Genomic DNA, 26,950 nt, shown 5'->3' with positions numbered 1-26,950 from the left:
TGGGTCACTATTTCCTTTCCCATGTTAGGGTAGTTTTTCTCTATAATCTCTTCAAATATTTTCTCAGACCCTTTCTTTTTCTCTTCTTCTGGGACCTCTATAATTGGAATGTTGGTGAGTTTAGTGTTGTCCCAGTTGTCTCTGGGATTGTCTTCAATTCTTTTCATTCTTTTTTCATTATTCTTCTCCTCCACAGTTATTTCCACCATTCTGTCTTCTAGCTCACTTATTCGTTCTTCTGCCTCATTTATTCTGTTATTGATTCCTTCTAGTATATTTTTCATTCCAGTTATTGTGTTGTTCATCTCTTTTTGTTTGTTCTTTAGTTCTTCTAGATCTTTGTTAAACATTTCTTGTATTTTCTCAATCCTTGCCTCCATTCTATCTGAGATTCTGGATCATCTTTCATTACTCTGAATTCTTTTTTGGGTAGGTTGCCTATTTCCTCTTCATTTATTTGGTCTTGTGGGTTTTTACCTTGCTACTTCATCTTTCACATAATTTTTTGTCATCTCATTTTCTTTTTTGATGGGTGGGATTATGTTCCTGTCTTACTGGTTGTTTAGCCTGAGGTTTCCAACACTGGAGTTTTGTAGGCTGTTGGGTAGAGATGGGTCTTGGTGCTGAGATGGGGACCTCCGTGAGACCTCACTCTGATGAATATTCCCTGGGGTCTGTGGTTCTCTGTTAGTCCAGTGGTTTGAGCTTGGGGATCCCACTGCAGGAGCTTTGGCCTGACCTCCAGCTCATGAACCAAGATCCCACAAGCCACGTGGGACAGAAAAAAAAAAGAGAACAATAACAAAGTAAAAAATAAAATTAGACTAGGAAACTAACAGATATGTTAGAAAGAATATAAAAATAAAAATATAGATGAATCAACAACCAGAAGGTAAAACAGTGTGACAATAGTAAAAAAGAGGAGGGAAAAGAAAAAAAAAAAAAAAAAGGTGGGGGGAGGCCTTGGTTATGGCATGTGGGACCTAAGCAAGGGTGAGATTTGGGTGGTGGGTGGGGCCTAAGCTTAGAACCCACAGGGCTGGAAAAGGCTGTCAGGACTGTGGAGGTGAGGCTTAGGCTCAAGAAACAGAAGGAGCCCAGGCGTGCCCCCCACCCCTGGTCTCAGAGGGTGGGGGACATCACCTGGGAGCCCAGCAGGCTTCCTGGGCTCGAGTGGGTGCGGCAAATGCCCTCCACTCCTCTCCCTCTCTTCCCTGTTGTCTCCTCCTGCTTGCCTCTCTTGATCTCCCTGGCCTCCCTCCTATGCCCCCAAGGACCCATGTGGCCTGAAGAGGGCTTTGGAGGACAGGGGACCAGCCTGGGAACTCAGCAGACTCCCCAGGCCCAAGTGTGTGGGGCAATTGCCCTCCACTCTTCTCCCACACTTTCCAGAGGGCCCCTCCTGCCTGCCTCTCCTGATCTCTCTGACCTCCCTCCTATACCCGCAGGACCAATGTGGCCAGGGTGGCCTTGGAGGGCAGGGGACTGGCCTGGAAGCCCAACAGGCTTCCTGGGCTCGAGTAGGCAGCACAGATGCCCTCTACTCCTCTCCTGCTCCTCAGAGGACCCCTTCCACCTGCCTCTTCTGATCTTCCCAGCCTCCCTCCTATGTCCCCAAGGATCCACGTGGCCTGGAGGGGACTTTGGAGGGCAGAGGACCAGCCTGGGAGCTCAGCAGGCTCCCTGTGCTCGAGTGGGCAGGGCAAATGCCCTCTTCTCTTCTCTGGCTCCTCCCAGTGTGCCCGTCCCGCCTGCCTCTCCTGATCTCCCTGGCCTCAGGGTCACCAATCCTGTCTGGCCTCCAGTTCTCCTCCTCCCTCAGTCCTCCCACATCCTACTGGTTCATTTGGGGCTTCCTCCCATCTCCTTGGGCATCAGGGCCCCCCACCAGCAGCCAGCAGTCACCCTAGTTGTGGGGAGATGCTAACTCGGCGTCTTCCCACACTGCCATCTTCTGTGTGCTCCTATTCTTTTTAATTTTTATGTTCAAATTTCAGCTGGCTCTGTGTTCAGGAGAGAGGAGGGTTGTGTGGAGAGAAAACCAGGGGTAAAGCATAATCTTACATGGCTTTCTCCCAAAGCTTAAATCCCACTATGGAAGAAGAATCTCAGGTGCAGACAAAATCTCTTGGCTGAGAACAAAAAAGGAAGGCTTTCCCAGAGTTTAGAAAATACTCCCTTCCAGCTGGGAGGAGGAAGATGAAGGCAATGGTGGGACTTGTAGGTCTGGAGGGGCCAGGATATGTGCCCTGCTCCCCTGGCAGAGCCCTGGAGGGGAAAACCCTGGGCAGAATGGCCAGATTTTGAGTCCAGGGACTGTTGGTATGAAAGGAGCTTTGGCATAAAAATTGAGATCTGGAACCACCCTTCTTAGACTGCAAAACAACTCTCTGCAGCTGGTATAGAGGTTCCTCTCATAAGCTAGGACCACGGAGGATTTAAAGCCTCATGGGCAGGACTGGGCTAACTACAGGTCAGACTGTGCTGTCTCCAAGAAAGAACGAATGCTTTTCTTGGCAGGTGTATTATGCTAGGGCTGCTGTAGTAGAGAACCACTAGCTGGGTGGTTTAAGCAACAGAACTTTGTCTTATAGTTCTGGAGGATAAGGGACTGAGATCAAAGTATTCCCAAGGTTGGTTCTTTCTGAGGGTGGGGAAGAAATCTGTTCTGTGCCTCTCTCTCAGCTTTTGGTATTTAGCTGGCAATCTTTGGCGTTCCTTGCCTTCTGGATACATCTCCCTGGTCTCTGCCTCCACCTTCATGTGGCATTCTCCCTGTATGTGTGTCCTTGTGTCTAAATATCCCCCCTTTTTTTAAATGAAGACACCAGTCAAATTGGATTAGGGGCCTCATGCTAACTTGGTTACTTCTGTGAAGACACTGTCTCTAAATATAGTCCAAATAATTCTACAAATAATTCAACCTATAACAGCAGGTGAACTTGCTAGTGAGGAAACCAGTTGAAGTTCTCTTTGCTAGTTGAAGAACCATTTCACTTTCAGCTAAGGATATAGGTCATCAATGAAAAGAGGAGAACACGCATTGCATCTTACTACCGGACAGAATAAAGTCTTCAAGGTTCAGGGAGGAACTGAGGTAAAGGATGGGAACAGAAAATTTTCTTCCTGTGGTAAAGTGAGGGTTTCCCTGGATAGAGAGAGGGGATTGGTCAAAGGATTTGAAAAACTAGGCTATGTCGAAAGAAGGAGAAATTAAAGATAGAAGGGGGAAGAGACAGGAGTTGGAAAGAGAGGAAATAGCCATCTGCAACACCCCCTCTGAGTCTTTGTATGCTATAAAAGAAATGCTAGGTTAGATAAAAGTATAACTTCTCTTCATCCTAACTTTGTGTGATTTTGCTTTTCTGAGATGCATGGGTCCTTTGGTAAAGTGATTTGTGTGCCTCCTTCATAGCCCTGGGTGTCCTGCTCTGGGGGAGACTAAAAGCAGGAGGTGTCCAGGGACTTCTTTTGACATCTTGCAGGGACTCCATAGGATGTAGCCTTCCTCCTTCCCTGTTCCTCCCTGGAATCACCAGGGCTGTTGGCATAGTAGAGAAAACCACAGGCCACCAGTGCAAAGCAGAGACCATAAGTCTGAGCTCCTTCAGGAGATCACAGACCACCTTTCAAGACAGAAAAGGAGGTGTCCTGTCCAGTGTGATGTCTTAAAAGAAAAAAACAATCCACAGGTGAATGTTCAAACATTCTGTCGATTCTACTGAGGAACAAAGACTATCCTTTCACCAAAGAGAGACAACTTCTGAAGCTTGATTTTTTTACTTCAAATGAAATTTGAACCTTTTGAAGTTTGTCACTCTTTCTCTAGGGAAAGGAAATGAGGTGAGGAAGTTCTTAAAACATTTATGACAAAAAAATTCTTGACATTAAAAATCTTTCATGAAACAATATTTGATGACTTAAATGTAAGTGAATTGCAAGCTTTTAGTTTGAAAAATTTTCAATTTCAAAAACTAAATAGAAAAGGAAATTTGGAATGTGGGAGAAGGTAATACAGTTAGAGGAGATGGAAAATGATTTAGATATACTTTCCGTTTGTATATCTTATAATTTTCCACATGTTGTCAATATATTTTCCAGGACTCACTATTTGTTTTATTCCTTTTTTCTTCAATTTAAAATAAAAACCTTGTGCTTGATATGTGTAATGTATGCATGTATATATGCATTTATATGCATTTTTAAGCTAGAGCTCATCAACAACTTTAAAAATAGTAACTTACTTTCTGCATTTGGCCACAGTATGGATATGTGTTTACAATCAACACCTTTATTTTCAAGATTGAGACAGTTACAATGTTCAAAACCCATAGAAACACAATACGACATTAAAAATAAAGCCTGAAAAGGAATTTTTTTTTTTTTTTTTTTTTTTTGTGGTACGCGGACCTCTCACTGTTGTGGCCTCTCCCATTGCGGAGCACAGGCTCCGGACGTGCAGGCTCAGCGGCCATGGCTCACGAGACCAGCCGCTCCACGGCATGTGGGATCTTCCCGGACTGGGGCACGAACCCATGTCCCCTGCATCGGCAGGCGGACTCCCAACCACTGCACCACCAGGGAAGCCCTGAAAAGGAAATTTTAAACATGTTCTATCCCCTTCTCTGGCCTGTAGGTCGATTGCTCAGGAGAGGAGACTTTCTTGAGAGCAGCAGCATGTTTACTCATTTTTGCATCCCTGGACCTTAGCACAGTGCTTGGAATGAGTAGCCCCTCAGAATATAATTGCTGAATGAATCAAATCCCTTCGTAGCTTCTCCCAAGCTGAGTATCAGAGATAGTTTGTGTTTAGCTGTTCTTCTCTCTGATCAGAGTTTGAGTTGGGACACCTAGCTCCATTAATACTGTATTCATAATTTGGAATGAGGAATGAAGAAATGTCTCCACTTTTTTTTTCTTTGTAAATATTTTTTTCTTTTGTACAGAGCAGGAGAAATTAGCACATTCATATTAAGAGTAATAAGTGCAACCTCCAGGCAAGGTACCATGGTAATGAGTGAATAAAGAGAAGGGACCCAGTAAAGAGTGCCTTCATCAAGAACAGTGGAAGAGGAACTTTTGTACCTTTGTAAAGTTAATTACTATTTATCAAACTCTTCATAGTGGCAGACAAATGAATTTAATAAATGTGAACTAATGTTTATTAATCAAATACATCATACCATATAATCTTTTCTACTCTATCTTATGGTATCTTAGTTTTTTAAATATAACTTCTGCATTAAAAAAAATTACAACATAGCAGGATTCATGGAGAAGCCATTTTATATCTCTGTTTTAAAAAGGCTTCGGATGTTCTACTGAAGTACTGCTTTAAAATAAACTTAGATTATACCTGCAAGTTCTTACACTAAAGCAGAATGGAGGAGTGATTAAGAGCTTTGGCAACAGATCTGGGTGCCAGTGCTATCATTAACTAGCTCTGTGACCTTGAGCAAATTACTTTACCTCTCTGATCTTCAGTCCTCTAACTTATTAAATGGAAAAGATAATAATAGCAATTCATAAGATTACAGATTAAAAGAGTTTATGCATATACAAACACTTATTCACATCCATGGCATATAGTAAATGATCAATAAATTATTATTTATTCCTAAGTATTTCATTGTTTTTGATGCTTTTGCTAATGGGATTATTTCTTTTTCAGTTATTTCATTTTTAGTGTATAGAAATGCAACTGATTTCTATATTTTGATTGTATATCTTGCAACTTTACTGAGTTTGTTGATTAGTTCCAACAGTTTTTTTCACTGAATCTTTAATTTTCTATATATAAGATAATATCTCTGCAAATAATGATAACCTTCTTCCCTTCTGACTTGGATGCCTTTTATTTTTTTTCTTGCCTAATTGCTCTAGTTGGACTTCTGGTAATATGTTGAATAAGAATGGTGAGAGTGGGAATCCTTGTCTTGTTCCTGATCTTAGAGGAAAAACTTTCAGTCTTTCACCTTTGAGCATGATGTTAGCTGTGGGTTTATTTCATATGACCTTATATTGATGTATAGGATATATATTCTATATCCAATTTGTTGAGGGTTTTTATCATGACATGGTGTTGTATTTTGTCAAATGCTTTTTTTCTTCATCTATTGAGATGATCATGTGAGTTTTATCTTTCATTCTATTATTGTTGTGTATCACATTTATTGATTCATGTATGTGGAAAAATCCTTGCATCCCAGGTATAAACTCCACCTGATTATGGTGTATGATACTTTTAATGTACTGCTGGATTCAGTTTGCTAATATTTTGTTGACTAAAAATCTTCTGCTCTGTAAAATAATCAACAAAATGAAAAAGCAACCTACGGAATGTGAGAAAATATTTGCGAACTATATATTGAATAAGAGGTTAATATCCATAATATATAAAGAACTCATAGGGCTTCCCTGGTGGCGCAGTGGTTGAGAGTCCGCCTGCCGATGCAGGGGACACGGGTTCGTGCCCCACTTCGGGAGGGTCCCACATGCCGCGGAGCGGCTGGGCCCGTGAGCCAGGGCCGCTGAGGCTGCGCGTCTGGAGCCTGTGTTCCGCAACGGGAGAGGCCACGACAGTGAGAGGCCCGCGTAACGCAAAAAAAAAAAAAAAAAAAAAAAAAAAAGAACTCATAAAACTCAGTGGCAAAAAACAAAACAATCCAGTTAAAAATGAGCAGAAGATCTGAAGAGACATTTTCCAAAGAAGACACATATGGCCAACAGGTACATGAAAACGTGCTCAACCTCGCTAATCATCAGAAAAATGCAAGTCAAAACCACTATGAAATATCACCTCACACCTGTTAGAATGACTGTCATCAAAAATACAAGAAATAACAAGTATTGGTTAAAATGTGTAGGAAGGGGAACCCTTGCACACTATTGATGGAAATGTAAATTGATCAGTATGGAAATAGTATAAAGTTCTTCAAATATTAAAAATAGAACTACCATATGATCCAGAAATCCCATTTCAGGATATACATATTCAAGGGAAATGAAACTGGGATGTCAAAAATATGTACATATACTCCATGTTTATTGCAGCATTATTCATAATAGTCAAAACTTAGAAACAACGTAAGTGTCCATTGCTAGATGAATGGATAAAGAAGATGTGGTATATATACACAATGGAATGTTATTCAGCCACAAGAAAGAAGAATATCCTGCCATTTGCAACTACATGCACGGATCTTGAAGGCATGATGCTAAGTGAGATAAGTCAGACAGAGAAAGACACTGTACAATGTCACTTATATGTGGAATCTAAAAATGCTGAATTTATAGAAACAGAGTAGAATGGTGGCTACTAGGGGATTGGGTGGTGGGTGAATTGGGGAGATATTTAAGGCTACAAACTTGTAACTAGTAGGTAAATCAGTTCTGGAGACCTAATGCACAACTTAGTGATTATAGTCAATGATACTGTATTGTAGACTTCAAAGTTGCTAAGAGACTGGATCTTAATTGTTCTCACCACAAAAAAGAAACAATTATGTGACATGATAGAGATGTTAGCTAATGCTACAGTTGTAATCATATTGCAAGATATAAATACATCAAATCAATACATTGTACACCCTAAACTTAACCAATGTTATATTTCAATTATATCTCAATTTTTAAAATAAAATAAACTCTTTTTTAAAAAGGGGAAAGGAGGAAAGACAGCCCAGGCTCTACACTGAAGGCTTCACTGAAGGCTTCAATGAATAAAAGCTAGGCCTTATGTGAGGCTGGACATAGTAGATGAATAGTGACTAATTTAAGATAATGTTGGAGAAGAAAGGTACTGATGTTGCCAACAATAAAAATAACAAATTTAATTGGAAAAGGAAGTCCATACTGAATGTGTCAGCTTTGAGAAAGTGGTGGGACACTCACTTAACAATATCTTTAAAAAATTTGGAAATATGCATCTGTGGCATAGGTGAGAGATTTGGGCTAGAAATAAAGATTTAGAAAATATTTACCATGAGAATGGAGAGAGTCACAATAGTAAAGCTGGCATGGGCTTAAGATTTACCCAGTTGAAGGAAAGGTGATAAAGAGGATCAACAAAGAAGAGAGAAACAGACCAGATGGAGCAGTTACCAAAATATAGAGAGGGAGATTTCAATGCATTATGGCTGTAGTAAGAGGTACAGCTGTTGAAGACAAGGGAGTTTTCATTATCATAATTAGTAAAAAGTTTATGTAGGAAACCCAAGAGACTCAACTGAAAATCTCATAGGACTAATAGAGGCACCAGTAAACTAGTTATATATAAAGAGAATATATCACAATTATTTTTTTTTTCTGGCTTAAGGGCCATGTAGGAAGATCTTGAACTTACCTCCTTCCATGGACACACTGAATCTACAGCTACATATGGAAGAATTTCTTCTTAAAAACCCTAAAATCTGGATAAGCAATGACTGCACATCTGACCAATGAGATGAAAACCACATTGAAGTGGGTAGGAGAGGCAAGGACACAATCTCATCATAAATCCTACCCCCAGCATGGCGACCCAAAACTGGGCAAAAACTCAAAACCCAGAGCTTCTCTTTGAGGAGAGAAGGGCTTGAATCCCAGGCAGGACACCTCAACATTTTGGGCCTTCACCTGAAGTTGAGCCTCCAAAATATCTAACTTTGAAAGCCATCAGGGCTCACATCCCAAGACCCACAAGAATGTGGTGATCTGAGAGATACTTCTTAAAGGGCCTGTATACTTGTACTCTTTATTGCTCCTTCAATTCTGAATGATAACCTTGTTAGGTAGATTATCCTTGGTTGGAAGTTCTTTCCTTCAGCACTTTGAATATATAGTGCCACTCCCTTCTTGCTTGCAAATTTTCTGCTGAAAAATCCTTTGATAGTGTTATGGAGGTTCCCTTGTGCACAAGAGTTGTTTCTCTCTTGCTGCTTTTAAGATTATCTCCATGCCTTTAACTTTTGTCATTTTAATTATAATATGTCTTGGTGTGGGCCTCTTTGGGTTCCTCTTATTTGGAACTCTCTGGCCTTCCTGGATCTTGGATTTCTTTCTTCAGGTTAGGGAAGTTTTTAGCCATTATGTCTTCACACTAGATTTTTGCCTTTTTCTCTCTCTCTTTTACTTCTGGGACCTCTGTACTGTGAATGTTAGTTTGTTTGATGTTGTCCCATAAGCCTCTTATACTATCTTTGTTTTTTCCTTTCTTCTCTCTTTTTGCTGCTCTGTTTGGGTAAAATCATCTGCCTTGTCTTTCAGTAGACTGATCCTTTCTTCTGCTTAATCTAGTTAACTGTTGAACCCCTCTAGTGTATTTTTCAGTTCAGTTATTATATTTTTGGCTCTGTGACTTCTATTTGGTACTTTCTTATATTTATTATCTCTTTGTTGAAGTTCTCACTGTATTCATCCATTCTTTTCCCCAGTTTGGTGAACATCTAAATGACCATTACTTGGAAATCTTTGTCAGATAAATTATGTATCTTTGTTTCATTAAGGGTTTTTTTTTTCTGAGCTTTTATCTGTTCTTTTAATTGAACATATTCATTTGTTTCTTCATTTAACTTGACTCTCTTTGTTGGCTTCTACACAGTAGATGAAACAACCACATCTCCCAGTCCTGCACAAGGAATGCCCTTGTACAGGAGGTGAACCTTGTCATTCAACCCTGCCCTAGCTCTTTGTTGTCTCTCAAACCTTTGTGCTTATCCAAGCAGCCTATTATATTTTTAATAGCCCCTGGTATTTGAGGATGTGCCAAGACATGTCAGTGTCTCTAAGGGGAATATCCTAGCACCTAGATTCAGGGTATTTGGAAGCCAGACCCTCAGGCAGCAGCTTTTAAAAGTATGAAAATATATACAGTCTTGTGGGACTGCAAGAGTAAGCCTCACTGGCCAGAGGATCTGGCTGTGTTCTCTGGGTGGCAGTCACAAAACCTGGGGTCTCCAGACAAGGGTATAAGCTCTTTACTGAGAGATACCAGTGAGCTGGAGCAAGAAAGAGGGAGAGAACCAAATGGTGTCCACAGCCTCTGCTTCTTAAAAGAAGCTCCTTAGTCCATTAGATGCATGCTAAACCTGAAGCCTGTCCCTCAGGCTGAAGCTCCAGGACAAGCAAAGAGATCTCCTTCACAGAAATACTGGGTGATGTACCTCTGTCTTCTGTCTGTGTAGTGTGCTGGGGATGGCAGCAAAAACTATCTCTCCAATTGCCACAGTTCCATGGTCCCCAGGAATTCAAGCCCCACTGACCACTTGAGCCAGGGGATCAAAGGGTGTCCCCTGGGCAGCAGCTGCAAAAACCAGGGCACCAGACATAAAAACCAGGCACCAGCCATGTGTAAAGCTCCTCTCCAGTAGATACTGGCACTCTGGAGCATGGCAGTGGGAAAATACAAAGATAGTGCTTGCTCTTCAGGGACTCTGGAAAGAATTATATTTAGCCCCTCCAGATGCAGCCATGACAATTGGCTAATAGGCTTCCTTCACAGAAAGATCAAGCTCCTAGCTCTGTGTCTTTTGCTGTGTCCTGGGGGTGATAGTTGTTTAAGAACTCTTTATCTATTAGTGACAGGATCCTGTGGCACCCATGAGCATAAGCCCCACTAGCCACAAGAGCCAGGCAATGCAGAGGTGTTCTCTGGCAGCCACCACAAAAATTGGGGTTCTAGATAGGGAATGAGATCCTTTCTGGATGACACAGATTATTACAGTCCCATAGGACCAGGAATGCAAGCTCACCTGGCCCCTAGAATCAGGCAGCCAAGAGATGTCCCATGGGTGGCAGCCACAATATCAGGGCACCAGACATGTGCAAAAGCTCCTGTATAGGAGATATTGGTGCTCTGGAGAACAGGAAAGGGAAAGCATGAATTTGGTTCCTGCCAGTTTCTATCCCCTGAGAGTGTTCCAGGAGGCTCCTAGATGTGTGTGTTAAGTTAGATGCTTGGCCCTCAGGCCAATGCTTTAATATAAGTAGGTTAATCTCCTTTACTTTAAGTCTGAGCACAATTGGCTGCCTCTACACAGGCTTACAAGAAATATTAAAGGGAATTCTTTAAGCTGAAAAGAAAGGTCACCAATTAGTAAAAAGAAAACATATGAAAGAATAAACCTCACTGGAAAGGTAAATATATAGTAAAGGTAGTAGATTAATCACTTATAAAGCTCATATGAAGGTTGGAAGTCAAAAGTACTGAAAATAACTATGTTTACAATAATTAAGGGATACACAAGGTAAAAAGATGTAAAATGTGGTATCAAAAACAGAAAACGGGACATAGGGAGGATAAAATTTGAGCTTTAGAATGGAATCAAACTTAAGTTGTTACCAGCAATAAAATAGACTGTTATAAATATGAGTTGTTATAAGTAAGCCTCATGGTAACCACAAAGTAAAAACCTATAGTGAATACACAAAAGATAAAGAGAAAGGAATATAAGTATACCACTAAAAAAAGGCATCAAACCACAGAGGAAGAGAGCACAAGAAGAAGAAAGGAACAGAGAAGACCTACAAAACAGACAGTAAACAATGAACAAAATGGCAATAAGCAAATACCTAACGATAATTACATTAAATGTAAATGTACTAAATGCTCCTATCAAAAGACATAGAGTGACAAAATGGATTAAAAACAAGACTCATTTACATGTTGCCTACAAGAGACACACTTTAGAAGTAAGTACACCCACAGAGTAGAAGTAAAGGGATGGAAAAGATATTTCATGTAAATGGAAACCAAAAGAAAGCTGGGGTAGCTATAATATATCAAACAAAAATAGACTTTAAAACAAAGACCATAATAAGAGATAAAAGTAGGTGTTACATAATGATAAAAGGGTCAATCCAATGAGAGGATATAATATTTATAAATATTTATGCACCCAACATAAGAGTACCTAAATATATAAAGCAAATAATAACAGACTTAAAGGTAGAAGATGGCAGTAATATAATAATAAGGCAGATTTTGTTATTTTTTTAATTAAAAAAATTTTTTTTGGCCACACTGTGCAGCATGTGGGATCTTAGTTCCCCAACCAGTGATCGAACCTGCATTAGAAGCGTGGAGTCTTAACCACTGGACCACCACGAAAGTCTCAATAGGGGGGACTTTAATATCCCACTATGTCAATGGATAGATCAACCAGACAAAAAATCAATCAGGAGACTGCCTTAAATGACACATTAGAGCAGATAGACTTACTAGATATATACAGAACATCTATCCAAAAAGCAGCAGAATACACATTCTTCTCAAGTGCACAAGGAACATTTTTCAGGATAGATACTATGTTAGGCCACAAAACAAGTCTTTTTTCTTTTAATCAGGTTGTTTTTTGTTTTCTTTTTTAACATCTTTATTGGAGTACAATTGCTTTACAATGGTGTTAGTTTCTGCTTTATAACAAAGTGAATCACTTATACATATACATATGTTCCCATATCTCTTGCGTCTCCCTCCCTCCTACCCTCCCTATCCCACCCCTCTAGGTGGTCACAAACCACCTAGCTGATCTCCCTGTGTTATGTGGCTGCTTCCCACTAGCTATCTATTTTACGTTTGGTAGTGTGTATATGTCCATGCCACTCTCTCACTTTGTCACAGCTTACCCTTCCCCCTCCCCATATCCTCAAGTCCATGCTCTAGTAGGTTTGTGTCTTTATTCCCATCTTACCCCTAGGTACTTCATAACCTTTTTTTTTTTTCTTAGATTCCATATATATGTGTTAGCATATGGTATTCATTTTTCTCTTTCTGACTTACTTAACTCTGTATGACAGACTCTAGGTCCATCCACCTCACTACAAATAACTCAATTTCATTTCTTTTTATGGCTGATATTAATATTAATATTCCATTGTATATATGTGCCACATCTTCTTTATCCATTCATCTGTTGATGGACACTTAAGAAATTTAAGAGTATTGAAGTTACATCAAGCATCTTTTTAAACCACAATGGTATAAAACTAGAAATTAATTACAAGAAGAAAACTGGAAAACTTACAAAAATGTGGAGATTAAACAACATGCTACTAAACAACCAGTAGGTCAAATAAGAAAAAGAAATTAAAAAAAAACTTGAGATAAACAGAAGTGGAAATACAACATGTCAAAAATTGTGGGATGCAGCAAAAACAGTCTACTGTTTATCATACTGATAAATGCCGACCTCAAGAAACTAGAAAAGTCTCAAATAAACAACCTAAATTTAACCTCAAGGAACTAGAAAAGGAGAAACAAACAAAGCCAAAAGTTAGTAGAAGAAAGGAAATAATAAAGACTAGAGGAGAAATAAACGAAACAGAGACTAAAAAGACAATAGAGAAGATCAATAAAACTAAGAGTTGTGTTTTTGAAAAAATAAACTAAATTGACAGACTGTTAGCTAGACTCACCAAGACCAAGAAAAAAAGAGACAGAACTTAAAAAAAAAATCAGAAATGAAAGAGTGGATGTTACAACTGATACCACCTAATTACAAAGGATCATAAAAGACTATGAACTATGAACAATTATGCACCAACATATTGAGCAATCTGGAAGAAATGGATAAATTCCTAGAAACATACAACCTCCCAAGGCTAAATCATGATGAAATAGAAAATATTAACAGACTTATTACAGGTAAAGAGATTAAATCAGTAATCAAAACCTCCCAATGAACAGAAGCCCAGGACCAGAAGCCTTCACTGGTGAATTCTAGCAAATACTCAAAGAATACCAAATCTTCCTACATTGTTCCAAAAAATTAAAGAGGAGAGAAATCTTCCAAGCTTCTTTTATGAGGCCAGGATTACCCTGATACCAAAACCAGACAAGGATACCAAGAGAAAAAAAAAATGACAGGCCAGTAAGCCTGATGAACATAGATGTAAAAATCCACAACAAAATATTAGCAAATCAAATTCAACAATACATTAGAAGGGTCATACACCATGATCAAATAGGATTTATTCCACATCTAAAGATCAGTCAATGTGATACACCATATTAACAGAATGAAGGATAAAAATCATATTATCACACAAACAGATACAGAAAAAGCATATGACAAAATTCATCCATTTATGATAAAAACTTATGACAAAGTGGGCATAGAGGAAACATACCTCAACATAATAAAGGCCATATATGACAATCCCACAACTAACATCATACTCAACTGTGACAAGCTGAAATCCTTTAAGATCAGGAACAAGACAAGGATGCCCACTCTTGCCACTTTTATTCAATATAGTATTGGAAATCCTAGCCAGAGCAATTAGGCAAGAAAAATAAATAAAAGGCATTCAAATTGAAAAGGAATAAGTGAAACTGTCACTATTTGCAAGTGATATGATATTATACATAAAACCCCCTACAGACTCCATCAAAAAACTGTTAGAATAAACAAATTCAGGAAAGTTTCAGGATACAAACCAATACACAAAAAAATCTGTTGCATTTTTATATACCAGTACTGATTTAATAGAGAGAATAAAGAAAACAATCTATTTACAATTGCATAAAAAGAATAAAATACCTAGGAATAACATTTAACAAAGGAATGGAAGCTACATGTAAAAGAATGAAATTAGAACACACCCTAACACCATACATAAAAATAAGCTCAAAATGGATTAAAGACCTAAATGTAAGGTCAGATACCATAAACCTTTAATGGAAAACATAGGGAGAACACTCTTTGACATAAATCACAGCAAGATCTTTTTCAATCCACCTCCTAGAGTAATGAAAATAAAACCAAAAATAAACAAATGGGACCTAATTAAACTTAAATGCTTTTGCACAGCAAAGGAAACCATAAACAAAATGAAAAGACAACCCACAGAATGGAGAAAATATTTGTAAATGAAGTAACCAACAAGGGATTAATCTCCAAAATATACAAACAGCTCATGCAGCTCTATGTCAAAAAAACAAACAACCCAATCAAAAAATGGGCAGAAGATCTAAATAGCCATTTCTCCAAAGAAGACATACAGATGGTTAAAAAGCACATGAAAAGATGCTCGACATCACTAATTATTAGAGAAACACAAATCAGAACTACAATGAGGTATCACCTCACACTGGTCAGAATGGCCGTCATCAAAAACTACAAATAATAAATGCTAGAGAGGGCATGGAGAAAAGGGAACCCTCCTACACTGTTGGTGGGAATGCAAACTGGTAGAGCCACTATGGAGAATAACATGGAGGTTCCTTAAAAAACTGAAAATAGAGCTACCATGTGATCTAGCAATCCCACTCCTGGACATATATCCAGAGAAGACCATAATTCGAAAAGATACATGCACCTCAATGTTCATTGCAGCACTATTTACAATAGCCAGGACATAGAAGCAGCCTAAATGTCCATCAATGGAGGAATGGATAAAGAAGATATGTTGCATATATACAGTGGAATATTACTCAGCCATAAAAAAGAACAAAATAATGCCATTTGCAGCAGCATGGATGGAACTAGAAGTTGTCATACTGAGTGAAACAGAGAAAGACAAATATCATATGATATTGCTTATATGTGGAATCTAAAAAAAGGCTACAAATGAACTTATCTACAAAACCGAAATAGAGTTACAGATGTAGAAAATAAACTTATGGTTACTGGGGGGTAAGGGGTGGTGGAAGGATAAATTGGAAGATTGGGATTGACACAAACACACTACTCTATATAAACTAGATAACTAATAAGGACTTACCATATAGCACAGGGAACTCTACTCAATACTCTGTAATGGCCTATATGGGAAAATAATCTAAAAAAGAGTGGATATATGTATCTGTATAACAGATTCACTTTTGCTGTACACCTGAAACTAACAAACATTGTAAATCAGTTATACACCAATAAAAATTTTTTAAAAATTTAACTGACGCGGTGGAAGACTCATACATTGAAAACTATAATACATTACAGAAAAAATAAGAAAAAAATAAGAAGATACAAATAAATGGAAAGATGGTCCATGCTCATAGATCAGATGAATTAGTATTGTTAAAATACCCATACTACTGATAGCAACCTGCAGATTTGGTGTAATTCCTCTCACATTTCAAATGGCATTTTTCAAGGAAATAGAACAAATAATGCTAAAATTTGTATGTAGCCACCAAAAAAAAACCCCAAATAGCTATAGCAGTCTTGAGAGAGAAGAACAAAGCTGGAGGCATCAGGCTCCCTGATTTCAAACTATATTACAATGCTATAGTAATCAGAACATTAGGGTATTGGCATAAAAACAGGCACATAGATCAATGGAACAGAATAGAGAGTCCAGAAATAAGCCCATGCCTATATGTTTAATTGAGCAAAGGAACCAAGAATATACAATGGGGAAAGGATAGTCTCTTCAATCAATGGTGTTGGAAAAACTGGGCAGCCGCATGCAAAAGAATGGAATTCAAGTACTATCTTACAACATATTCAAAAATTAACTTAAAATGAATCAAAGACTTGAATGTAAGACGTGAAACCATAAAACTCCTAGAAGAAAACATAGGCTGTAAACTCCTTGATATAGTGTTGGAGATGAGTTTTTGAATTTGACACCAAAAGCAAAAGAAACAAAAATAAGTGGCACTACATCATTATAAAAAGCTTTTGCACAAAAAAGGTGATCAACAAAATGAGAAGACAACCCACTGAATGAGAGAAAATCTTTGCAAATCACATATCTGATAAGGGACTAATATTCAAAAAATATAAAGAATTCATACAACTCAATAGCAAAAACAAACAAACAAGCAAACAAATGAGAAAACTCCAACAATCCAATTAAAAAATGAATAGATCTAAACAGACCTTTTTCCAAAGAAGACACAATACATGGCCAAGAAGTATGTGAAAAAATGCTCAATGTTATTAATCATCGTGGAAATGCAAATCAAAACCACAATGAGATATAATCTCATACCTTTTAGAATGGCTAATATCAAAAAGACAAGAAATGACACATTTTGGTGAAGATACAGAGAAAAGTGGACCTTTGTACACTATTGGTGGGGTTGTAAATTGGTATAGCCACTATGAAAAACAGTATGAAGTTTACACACAAAAATATTTAGAAATATAACTACCATATGATCCAGCAATTCCACGTCTGGATATTTATCCAAAGAAAACAAAAACACTAACTTGAAAAGATACATGTACCCCCATGTTTACTGCAGCATTATTTATAATAGCTAAACTATGGAAATAATCTTGAGTGTCCATTGATAGGTGAATGGATAAAGAGGATGTGGTGTTTATGTAGATTCACACACACACACACACACACACACACACACACAATGGAATGTTATTCAGCAATAAAAAGAATGAAATGCTGCCATTTGTGACAACATCAATGGACCTTGAGGGTTCATTATACTAAGCGAAATAAGTCAGACAAAGAAAGACAAATACTGTATGAATGATCTTTCTTATAAGTAAAATCTAAAATAACCCCAAAAAACAAGGTCATGGTTATAGAGAACAGATGGGAGGTTGCCAGAGGCATGGGTTGGAGGGTGGGAGAAATGGGTGAAGAGGGTCAAAAGTTAAAAAAATAAATAAATTTAAAAAAATTAATTGTGTCTATTTAAATTTGCTAAAACCAATTAGAAAGCAAAATGAAAAATTTGATTCTACTCAGAAATCAATAGGAATTAAATATCAAGAAACGACTTTAGTGAGAATTATGAAAAAAAGCGACACTTCAGTGAAAGACATGAGATAAGATTTAAATTAAAAGAAAGACTATTTGAACATATCAGTTTCTCCCAAGCTGGTAAGTTGAATGCTATTCCAAGTAAAATCCCAGTAGAAACTTTTTGGGGAAAATGGATGAAGAGTCCCATTTCTATTGGGAGAGGAATCTTTAAAGGGCTTATAAAGGGGTCTCTCCCCAGCCTTCATTTAGTCTAAACGTCATTGAAAAGTTGAATAAAAATACCCAAGAAATTCAAGAAATAGAAGAATAATAAGAGAGAGACTATTAATAATAAGATGTCCTATAACCCTATAATAATGAAATAGTTTGGTGCTGGAACTAGTATTGACAGATGAATCAATATATTTATACAAAATTTGCCCTGCTGTTGAATTCTTTGAGCACATACATCTTTTCACCACAGCCACTCTGAAAATAATCAAGGCCAGTGGCTTATCAAAATGACAGATCCTGCAAATTGTCAAGGAAGTCTTACAGTTTCTTAGAAGGCAGTGCTATTTTTGGAGTTTTTCTACTCTTCAGCTGGTGGGGCCTCTGGCCTCTGCCTTTTGTGGGGTTTTTTGGTGTTTTTTTTAAGTCTTTGCTTCTCTTCTTACATAACCTGTTCCCTCTGGTGACTAGAGATCCTTACTGCCCAGCCTTAGCCATGTGTCTGACGCCTGCTTCCCCAGCTTGCCAGGTCTTTTAGAAGAACCCTTGTGGCCTTGCCCAGTCCTCCTTACTCTATCTTAGATAACAGACTACATCTTTCAACACCACCCCTCTCACCCCTGTGCCCCAACATATTTCTCTGGCTCATTCCCAGGCCATGATCCCGTTCTGTCCAGGCAGGCTGCAAAGGGGGCATGACGTGGACTAATCCGTGGAATAAGGTCTTTGAGAATGGGAAATTACTCTAGTCATCTTCAACCTACCTCCTCCAGACTAAACAATCTGTGTGATAAGAATTGTCACACAGATAGCCTAAATTCTTTATTGTTTAAACAAACTGAACATAACCACAAGCACTCGTTTCTGCACACACACCACTTATGGCCTATTTTCTAAGTATGTCAGTCGGGCCTTGGCACACATGGTTTAATTGATCTCATGTAACTGTTCCATATCTTGACTTCAGTTATTCTTTTGCCGCAGGAAGATTTTAAATAATTTGGGTTGGAGCTTTTCTTTGTTTTTCTGTTTGTTTCTTTTTTCTTTATATAATTGAAAAAGAATTGTAGACTTAACCCTTCTGAAGTATTTCAGTTTTGGGAACTCGATAAATGGAGACTGTTTTTAGTGCAACATCATATCTAATGGGAGAGTAATCTTTATTTTTTTATTTTATGGAATTTATTTTATTTTTCAAAAAGTTTTTATTGAAGTATAGTTGATTACATTATTATATAAGTTACAGGTGTACAGTATAGTGAGTCACAATTTTTAAAGTTTATACTCCATTTATAGTTATTATAAAATATTGGCTATATTCCCCATGTTGTACAATATATCCTTGCAGTTTATTTTATACATAATAGTTTGTTCCTCTTAATCCCCTACCCCTATGTTGCCCCTCCCTCCTTCCCTCTCCCCTTGGGAGAGTAATCTTTAAAAGTCCTATAAAGCAGTCACTCCTTGGCTTTGATTTAGTCTATCAGCACACCACTGTAAGTAATACGTAGAAAGGACCAGAACTGGATAAATTAGGAAGGACTTACGTCAAGAATGGCACATGTAAATGATCATTTGTCAAAACATTTGAGAAGCCAACTGAAAATCTCTATCTGCTCCTTCTTATGATTCATGCCTTTTCTTATCACTCTATTTTTTTCTGAAGATGTGGAAATAACAAAGGTGGCCATAAAGTAATATTAGCAATTCAGTATGAATAAGTTGAGATTCCTGGGCTAACGTCCCAGTGCAAGTTATTTCTAGTGAACTTGGGGGTTACTCTCTTTAGCAGTCACACCTGCTATGAAGGGATTTTGAGATCCTGATTCCCAAGGTGGTTTCCTCAGGAGCAGGTTAGCCACAAGATGATTTTTCAGGGGACCTTTTCTTCCAAAGAGACTCATTTTAAAAGGGTTAAGTGAGGAGGAAATCCCATTCATCAGTGGTACACATTTGTGGAGAGCAGTGTTTCAATGCAGAGAGAATCTTCAGTTGACAAAACCAGTGCTGTTCAATACCTCAAAAATATTATAACTTTCAGGAACTAAAAACAGAGGTTTTTTTTTTTCTATCTGAAGATTTCTCTTTCCCTTAATTTTTGACCTGAGCCTTTAGTTCTGTTTCTAATTTCTCAGGGGAAAAGGAAATGATGAAGAAAAGGAGGAACCAAGTAAAGAGCATGTAAATTTTAACTGAGACTTTTTCCGTGGGTGTCTGTGAGTTAATGCAGTGATGTAAAGGGCATTTTATTTTATTATTTTTTTAATAGATCTTTATTGGTGTATAATTGCTTCACAATACTGTGTTAGTTTCTGTTACACAACAAAGTGAATCAGTCATATGCATACATATATCCCCATCCCTCTTGAGTCTCCCTCCCACCCTCCCTATCCCATGTCTCTGGGTCATCGCAAAGCACCAAGCTGATCTCCCTGTGCTATGCTGCTGTTTCCCACTAGCTAACTGTTTTACACTCGATAGTGTACATGTGTCAATGCTCCTCTCACTTCGCCCCAACTTTCCCCTCCCCTGCTGGGTCCTCAAGTCCATTCTCTATGTTGCTGTGTCCTCAAGTCCATTCTCTATGTCTACGTCTTTATAAAGGGCATTTTAGAGTTATCCATTTTTCTTATTGAACTTATTTTAAAAATGATAAAATAAATACACAAGGGCATTTATTGTGAACCCAAATTTGCAGCCATTTAGGTTACAAAAACAGCCAAGTTACTCTCTGTGCCCTTTCCTTTACCTCAAAGTGTTAGACAGCTGTTCTGAACAGTGAGAGAAGAAAGCTGAAGGATCACATCCTCTGGGTTACAGATGGCAAGCTGATAGTTTCATTAATGAGATTCTCCTGGACAACAGCACTAGGAATTTATCTTAATGTACACCCTCATACTTATATCTTCTCTGTATTCACACAACATTCACCCCTGTGTGTCTGTCTGTGTCTAAATTTCCCTTTTCTTGTAAGGACAGTTATAAGGATGAGGGCTCACCTTAATCCAGTATCACCTTATCTCCACTTGATTACATCTACAAAATACCTAGTTCCAAATAAGGTCAGAGGTATTGGGGGTTAGGACTTGAACATATATTTTTGGGGGACCCAATTCAGCCCACAAAAGGCAGGTAGAGGGCATGATGGTGGTACAGAAAAAGGAGCAACTAGTAGCCTGGGGGAGGAGGGAAGATCTTTCAGGGAAAGTGATGCAGGAGCCAGATCTTGAAAGATAGGTAGGTATTTGCCACATAAAAAGCAAGGGGAGGTCATTTTAGACAGATATCACAGCATATGCTAAAATACAGGCACATTATGGGAATGACAAGTTTTGTGTAGTGAAGCATGAGGCATGTAGTGTCAGAGTTTTGGGGAAAGAGACTGGACATGCAGGTTGACACCAGCTTTTAAAGGTCTCCTACAGGCTTGCCCAGGAATTGGTCTTCATCTTAAAGAAAGTGGGAATCTGCCTAGGCTTCAGTGCAGGGAAGGGGTGCAATCAGATTTGGGTTCTAGAAAGATGTCTTCGTGCTGCTTTGAGGATGATGGCAGGAGGCAGGAAGAAGTTTAGGGATCTTACTTGGTTTCATGGCTATTGTAATAGTCCTAGTAAGAGGGGATGAGGGCTAAGGATGTGGACAAGGAAGAGGGCAGAAATGAGGGAGACTTTGGAGGCAGAGTTGATGAGACTTAATGAGGAAGGAGTAATTTGCTGGATTTTCTAGATTAGGAAACTGAGTAGATGGTGAGATCACTATCTATGACTGAAGCAGGGAAAGAAGGGATTTTGGTGAAAAGACGATGGGTCAGTTTTGATCATGTTGACTTGGAGAGGTAGGTGGACATCCAGGTGGAGTTGTCAGGTATGAATTTGTATCAGTATCAGGGTCTGGAGCTCCTAGTCTGGAAATAATTGTGAATTGTCCTGAGGGGATTAAACTGGTGTTGAAGACCTTGGGCCTGTCTGTCTAGGGGAAATGCATGATGTCTATAGGATTCCTTCTAGCTTTCCCATCTGATGTTTTGCCTGGGTGCAAATTTTGCTAATGGAAGTGAGAAGGTAGTAATTAGTTTATAAGTTTGGCACATACTTACCAAGTGTCTTCTATGGAACCAAATGCAGTTTTAAAATGTGGGGTCACCAGTGGCCCTAGAACTCAGTGGAGAATCTGACTTTGGCTTCTGTAACTTATGAAGGGTGTTTTGTCAAAAAAAATTCCTGGGCCTTTGTTATACTCCCTTGATTATAGAAATATTGAGGAACCACCCCGGTGGGAGTGCTAAGGCAAGGGACCTGCTTAAAAATTTCCTAAGTGACATACAGTAGTACAACAACACTTCACATGAGATTTGATCTGCACACTTTTCTAAAAATATCATTATCATGAATTTCCAATACGTAACGAAACTTCATTAGTTTGGCATATAAAGGATTGTTCTCTGCTCTTGAGATCACACATGTGGAGGAGGCCGTGAGAGCTCAGCTAGATGTAAGGTTTTCAAACTGTGCAGCTTTGATAAAAGTAGAGCTTTGAAAAGAAAATGGGCAGCTGAGGGCTTCCATGTCTGCTAGAAGATGTACAATGCATTTATGTTGAATGAATCGTGACTATCAGAAGTACTGGCAGGCTTGTCTAGTTCTCAAGGTGTTTAGACATGCAAGTTTTAGAATGTGAAACATAGCTTGTCCTCATAAGGTTTGGGTTTTGATAAAAGTAGTTTTCTAGGCAACACGCCCCTGGGTGTGACTATATGAGATGCAGGTGATGCACATGAGAAAGGGCATCCATGCATGTTTCCATATTAAATCCATTTCTTTTTAAACTAAATATATTATCCCCCAATCACTGATTTTATAGTTTTCTAAATTACTTTTCCTGTCTGGTATGCATGTTTCAGATCAATTACTTCTGGTTGAGAACATTTGACAGTGAACTTCCTTTCTACTATTCCCGCCATTCCCTTCTTCAAGTAAGATTGCCAGGCTAGGGAGAGCAACATTCTGATTTGGTTCTGGCTGTGGTTATTTTTGACTCTTTCCTTGAGATGGAAGAGATCATTACCTCCTCTTAGGCATTTTCACATATTCTCCCCTATGTCTAGGATCTCACCTTTGAAATAAAGCCTGTGCTATAGTAGAAAGAACATGGGTGTTGGAGACGTGGTTTGGTTGAATCCTGGCTCTGCTATTATCTAATGGGCAGGAAAGCAAATTTTCCCAAGCCTCTATTTCTGTCTGTAACATAGGATATAACAACCCTGAGCCCAACAGGGTGATATTTACCTCCTAGCACAGTGCCTGTCGCTTCATAGGTAGATTCTCAACAAATGGTAGTTTTTCCTCCCTACCCACCAAGAATTGGTATTGGCTGTGACATGTGTGGCGCAGAATCTTTGAAGGTTATTTTTAAGGCTGAGTCTTAAAACACCCACAATATGCTTCCGTTTGTACCTGAAAATTGCATTAGTGCTTCATTCCTGAAAGGATATGTTCATCTCTTGATGGAACTCAGGAACCTTCCTTTCTCCAGCTTTTACCATTTCCACAAAAAAAAAGTCAGAAGCAAAGAAAGGAAATAAGCTTCATTCCACAAGGAGGAGAGGAGTTATTCAAGTTCAGGAACTCTGATGGAGCCACATTTTCTAAGGCCGAGATGTCAAAGGGGCTGAAAGTCATGTGTGGGTATAATGTTGATCCTCTCTTCCGGTCCTTCAATCTGGAAGAATAAGGAACAAATGGGAGGGGGTTTCTCCTTCTCTCTGCTTAAACTCCCTGCTCCACCTCTTACTTTGACCTGAGAAGGCCTGGAATAGGTGGGGTTATGAATGCCATTACTCTCTCTTTTAGTCTTTTTTCTCATCTGCTATTTTCTGGCTTGGAGGTAGATTTTCCATGTGATACCACACCATGTATTAGTTGGAGTCAGCAGGGGAAATCGGCAAAGCATGGCTTCACACTGTTCATTTTCATCCATGCCAGCCATCTTTGCTTGGGTAGCAGAGATCTCCATGTAGTCCAGTCTAGTTTATTGGACTTGTGCACTGGGCTTTGGGACAAAAGCCCCCAACTCTGTAACTGGGAACTTCTTTGCGTCATCTGTGCATTTTTCTAAGTTGCACTTTCGAAGACTTTGTGAGTTGGTCATATGCTTCTCCCACCACAATTTCTACTAAGTATACACTTTACTGTGCTTTGTTAGCAAGGAGGATAGGTTGGCAATAATCATCCACATTTTCTTTTTATTTCTCCTTATTTATTGCCTGAAGCACACATTTGCTAGATTTGAGATGAATTCTGTAGAGCAGAGTGAAGTTAACACACCCACAAGGGGCTGGAAGACAGAACTGGGACTATATTAATATTATTTTCTGAGTGAGTTAACTAGTTATAGATGATCTGGATACAAGTAACTATGTGCAGGGTGGGTGTCCTGGGGAAGGGGAGGATCACTTAGCCATCAACTTAAGAACCTATCAGGTTATTTTGGCTGTTAATACAACAGAAGTGTGTTTTAGTAAATGTACTTATGGGAACAGAATATCATAGGTTGGCTTATCTTCTGTAGGTACACTGTCACATCTCCTAAACTTTTGCCTAACCAGTATGCACACACACATTCACAGACCTTTAGACCTTTAGGTTAAGTTGGTAAACTGTCCTCATTGTTTGAGAAAATTCACCCTGCACTGGGTCCCTGATCTCTGCCTGCCTGTCTCTGGAGTGCAGTTGTAACAGTCTTTCTCCATATGTCTGCTCTCCTGATTGATAAACAGTTACCTTCACCAAAAAGGAATCCTAAATTCCTTAAATCCATGTATAAAATTCTAGCAATGCGTAACTCAGTATGCTGAGCATATCTGGCTACATTAAGACCCCAGAAACATGAAAACATGACCTGTAGGAACCCCCAAATTTCTTAGACGTAAGACTTACATTTTGAGAGAAACACCAGGTATGGGATGTTAGCATTGCAGACTGTCTGAAGTAGACAGAATAAATCTACTCCCGCTTTAACGTGACAGCTCTGCCAACGTTGTTCCCCAGTTTAGCCATTTCTTTCTCTAGGGATCAGTACTCATTTGATGCCTCTCTTGTGGGATCATCGAATCTCGGTTGTATTCCTCTAAAGCAGTAGTTTGCAACCTTGCATACAAGTGTTATCACCTGGAGAGATTTATGAACTTCTGGTACCCAGGCTACACCTCAGACCCATTACATCATCTTTCCAGTGGTGGGAAGCTGACATCAGTGTTTTTTAAAGCTCCCAGATGATTTCAATGTACAATCAAGGTTGAGAAGCACTTCTATAAAGACCCTATAGCTTGACAATATTCTCCTTAAACTTTATTACCTGAAGTGGGTACAGCACATATGTTGATCACACATAAAGTAGAAAAGCTATTAATAGTTTATTTTCTTTTATTTGAATCTCATGCTTTTTTTAATGCAACCTAAGTCACATAGGTTTAAAAATTTTTTAGCATATAACTGTATAATACATAAACATGGAATGTAACCTGTTTTGAAGTATAGTAATAAAATGAGTACCCACAGCCAACCTATCAACTAGACTATTACCAGCTCCATTGAAATATTTCTTCTCAATTCTAATCTCTTTCTTCCCTCATGAATTTGATGGTGATACTTTCATTGCTTTTTCAAGTATAGTTATACTACTTATGCATGTATCCTTAAACAATATAGTTTGTTTGCTTTGGAGCTTTATGAAGATCATATCATGCTGTGTATAGTAGTTTTGACTTGCTTTATTCTCTCAACATTATGTTGCTAAGAATCATCCATGTAGCTATAATTCACTCATTTCCTACTGTGTGAGAGTTTGTTTTTCCTGTCTATGTATACAACTGGACATAGACCTAGGTACAATCCTCCTGTTTCCACATTTTTTTGAAATTGCTAACAACAGTGCTGTGAACTTTTTGAACATATAGCCTAGTACAGTTTTTCCTCCTAAAGTGTTGGGGTAGATCATATGGATTGGCTTGTTTTTCATTCATCTTTCTTTTATTTATTCATCTGCCTTCTTATTTAGCAGAGCTTGGAAAGCAAACAACTGTTATTTCCTAGATTTCCTTGCAGCCAGAGTTCTGGGATGGGTTTCTCAGTCAGATATACTCACAGGAGACTTCAATGAGAACTGAAGTCAGTGGACAGATCTATTTTACTGATGGCTCTTAGCAGAGGTCAGACAGTTCTTCTGGAGGTGGCAGCTTCTCATCTTGGCATGTGGGTTTCTTGTGGTAGAGAGGTGGCACGGTTCTTCGAGCTGGCAGCTCTAGGGAAAGCCTCCTGATGTACTTGCCAAATGGTTTCCTGCTGTGTCAGTTGAGTTTTGTGTTATCACTTTCCATTCCTGGAAGCTGAGCCAATAGTCTGATTTTTCTGATAGCTCAATGATTATATAAGCCATTTATTAGCCAGTAATCAATTCTTGGTGCTTAAGCAATATCAGTGTGAACTTAACTCTTTCTGTTGGAACCCTCACAATGCAAAAATCAATACCAAGAATGGTACAGGCCACAAACTCTCAAGGAATTGTGAATACATAACTGGTCGTGTTTGAAGGCTTTAAAGATATCACTAGGACCAGAGGATGGAACACCAAAACTATAGTATATCGTGGTGAGACATGTACTTGAACACAATGGAGGTGTATTGGGAAAAAAACTGGTTTTGTCAGACAAAATTGTGATATCTTTAAAGATATCACTAGGACCAGAGGATGGAACACCCAAACTATAGTATATCATGGTAAAGCATGTACTTGAACACATAGAATGAAGTGTGTATTGGAAAAAAATTGGTTTTGTCAGACTAAATTGTTTCTAAAATGAACCACTATGACAAGAAGGAGGAATACATGGACTGTAGGTGGGCTACATCTAACTGCACTAGAGAGCTTAAAAAATAGCAAAACTAAGGTTTTAAATTCAAGACATGATCTCAAGTGCTAGGGAGCCTCCACTGGTGCACTGAAGGCATCTCTTGTCCCTTTTAGATCCAGAGCCAACATATCTATAAGTCAGATACAGAATCTAATCTTAGTTTGTTGAATT

The 26,950-nt window shown here is 38.6% G+C and overlaps 2 long non-coding RNA genes across 2 annotated transcripts in view; one reads left to right on the top strand and one right to left on the bottom strand.

Moving 5' to 3' along the window:
* The window catches only part of LOC125964327 (uncharacterized), a 124,045-nt gene that overhangs the window by 42,177 nt on the left and 54,918 nt on the right, over positions 1 to 26,950 (top strand). The gene's annotated exons all lie outside the window — the stretch shown is intronic.
* On the bottom strand, positions 574 to 6,403 carry LOC125964331 (uncharacterized). Its single transcript, XR_007477269.1, has 2 exons — positions 1,430 to 6,403; positions 574 to 1,254 (listed from the first exon to the last, which is right to left on the bottom strand). It is a non-coding gene; the product is annotated as an uncharacterized LOC125964331 (long non-coding RNA).

Source organism: Orcinus orca, chromosome 4 (genome assembly GCF_937001465.1).
Source record: "Orcinus orca chromosome 4, mOrcOrc1.1, whole genome shotgun sequence".
NCBI classification, from domain to species: Eukaryota; Metazoa; Chordata; class Mammalia; order Artiodactyla; family Delphinidae; genus Orcinus; species Orcinus orca.
Note: the sequence above shows the minus strand (reverse complement) of the source record. Positions and strands in the feature narration are given on the sequence as shown.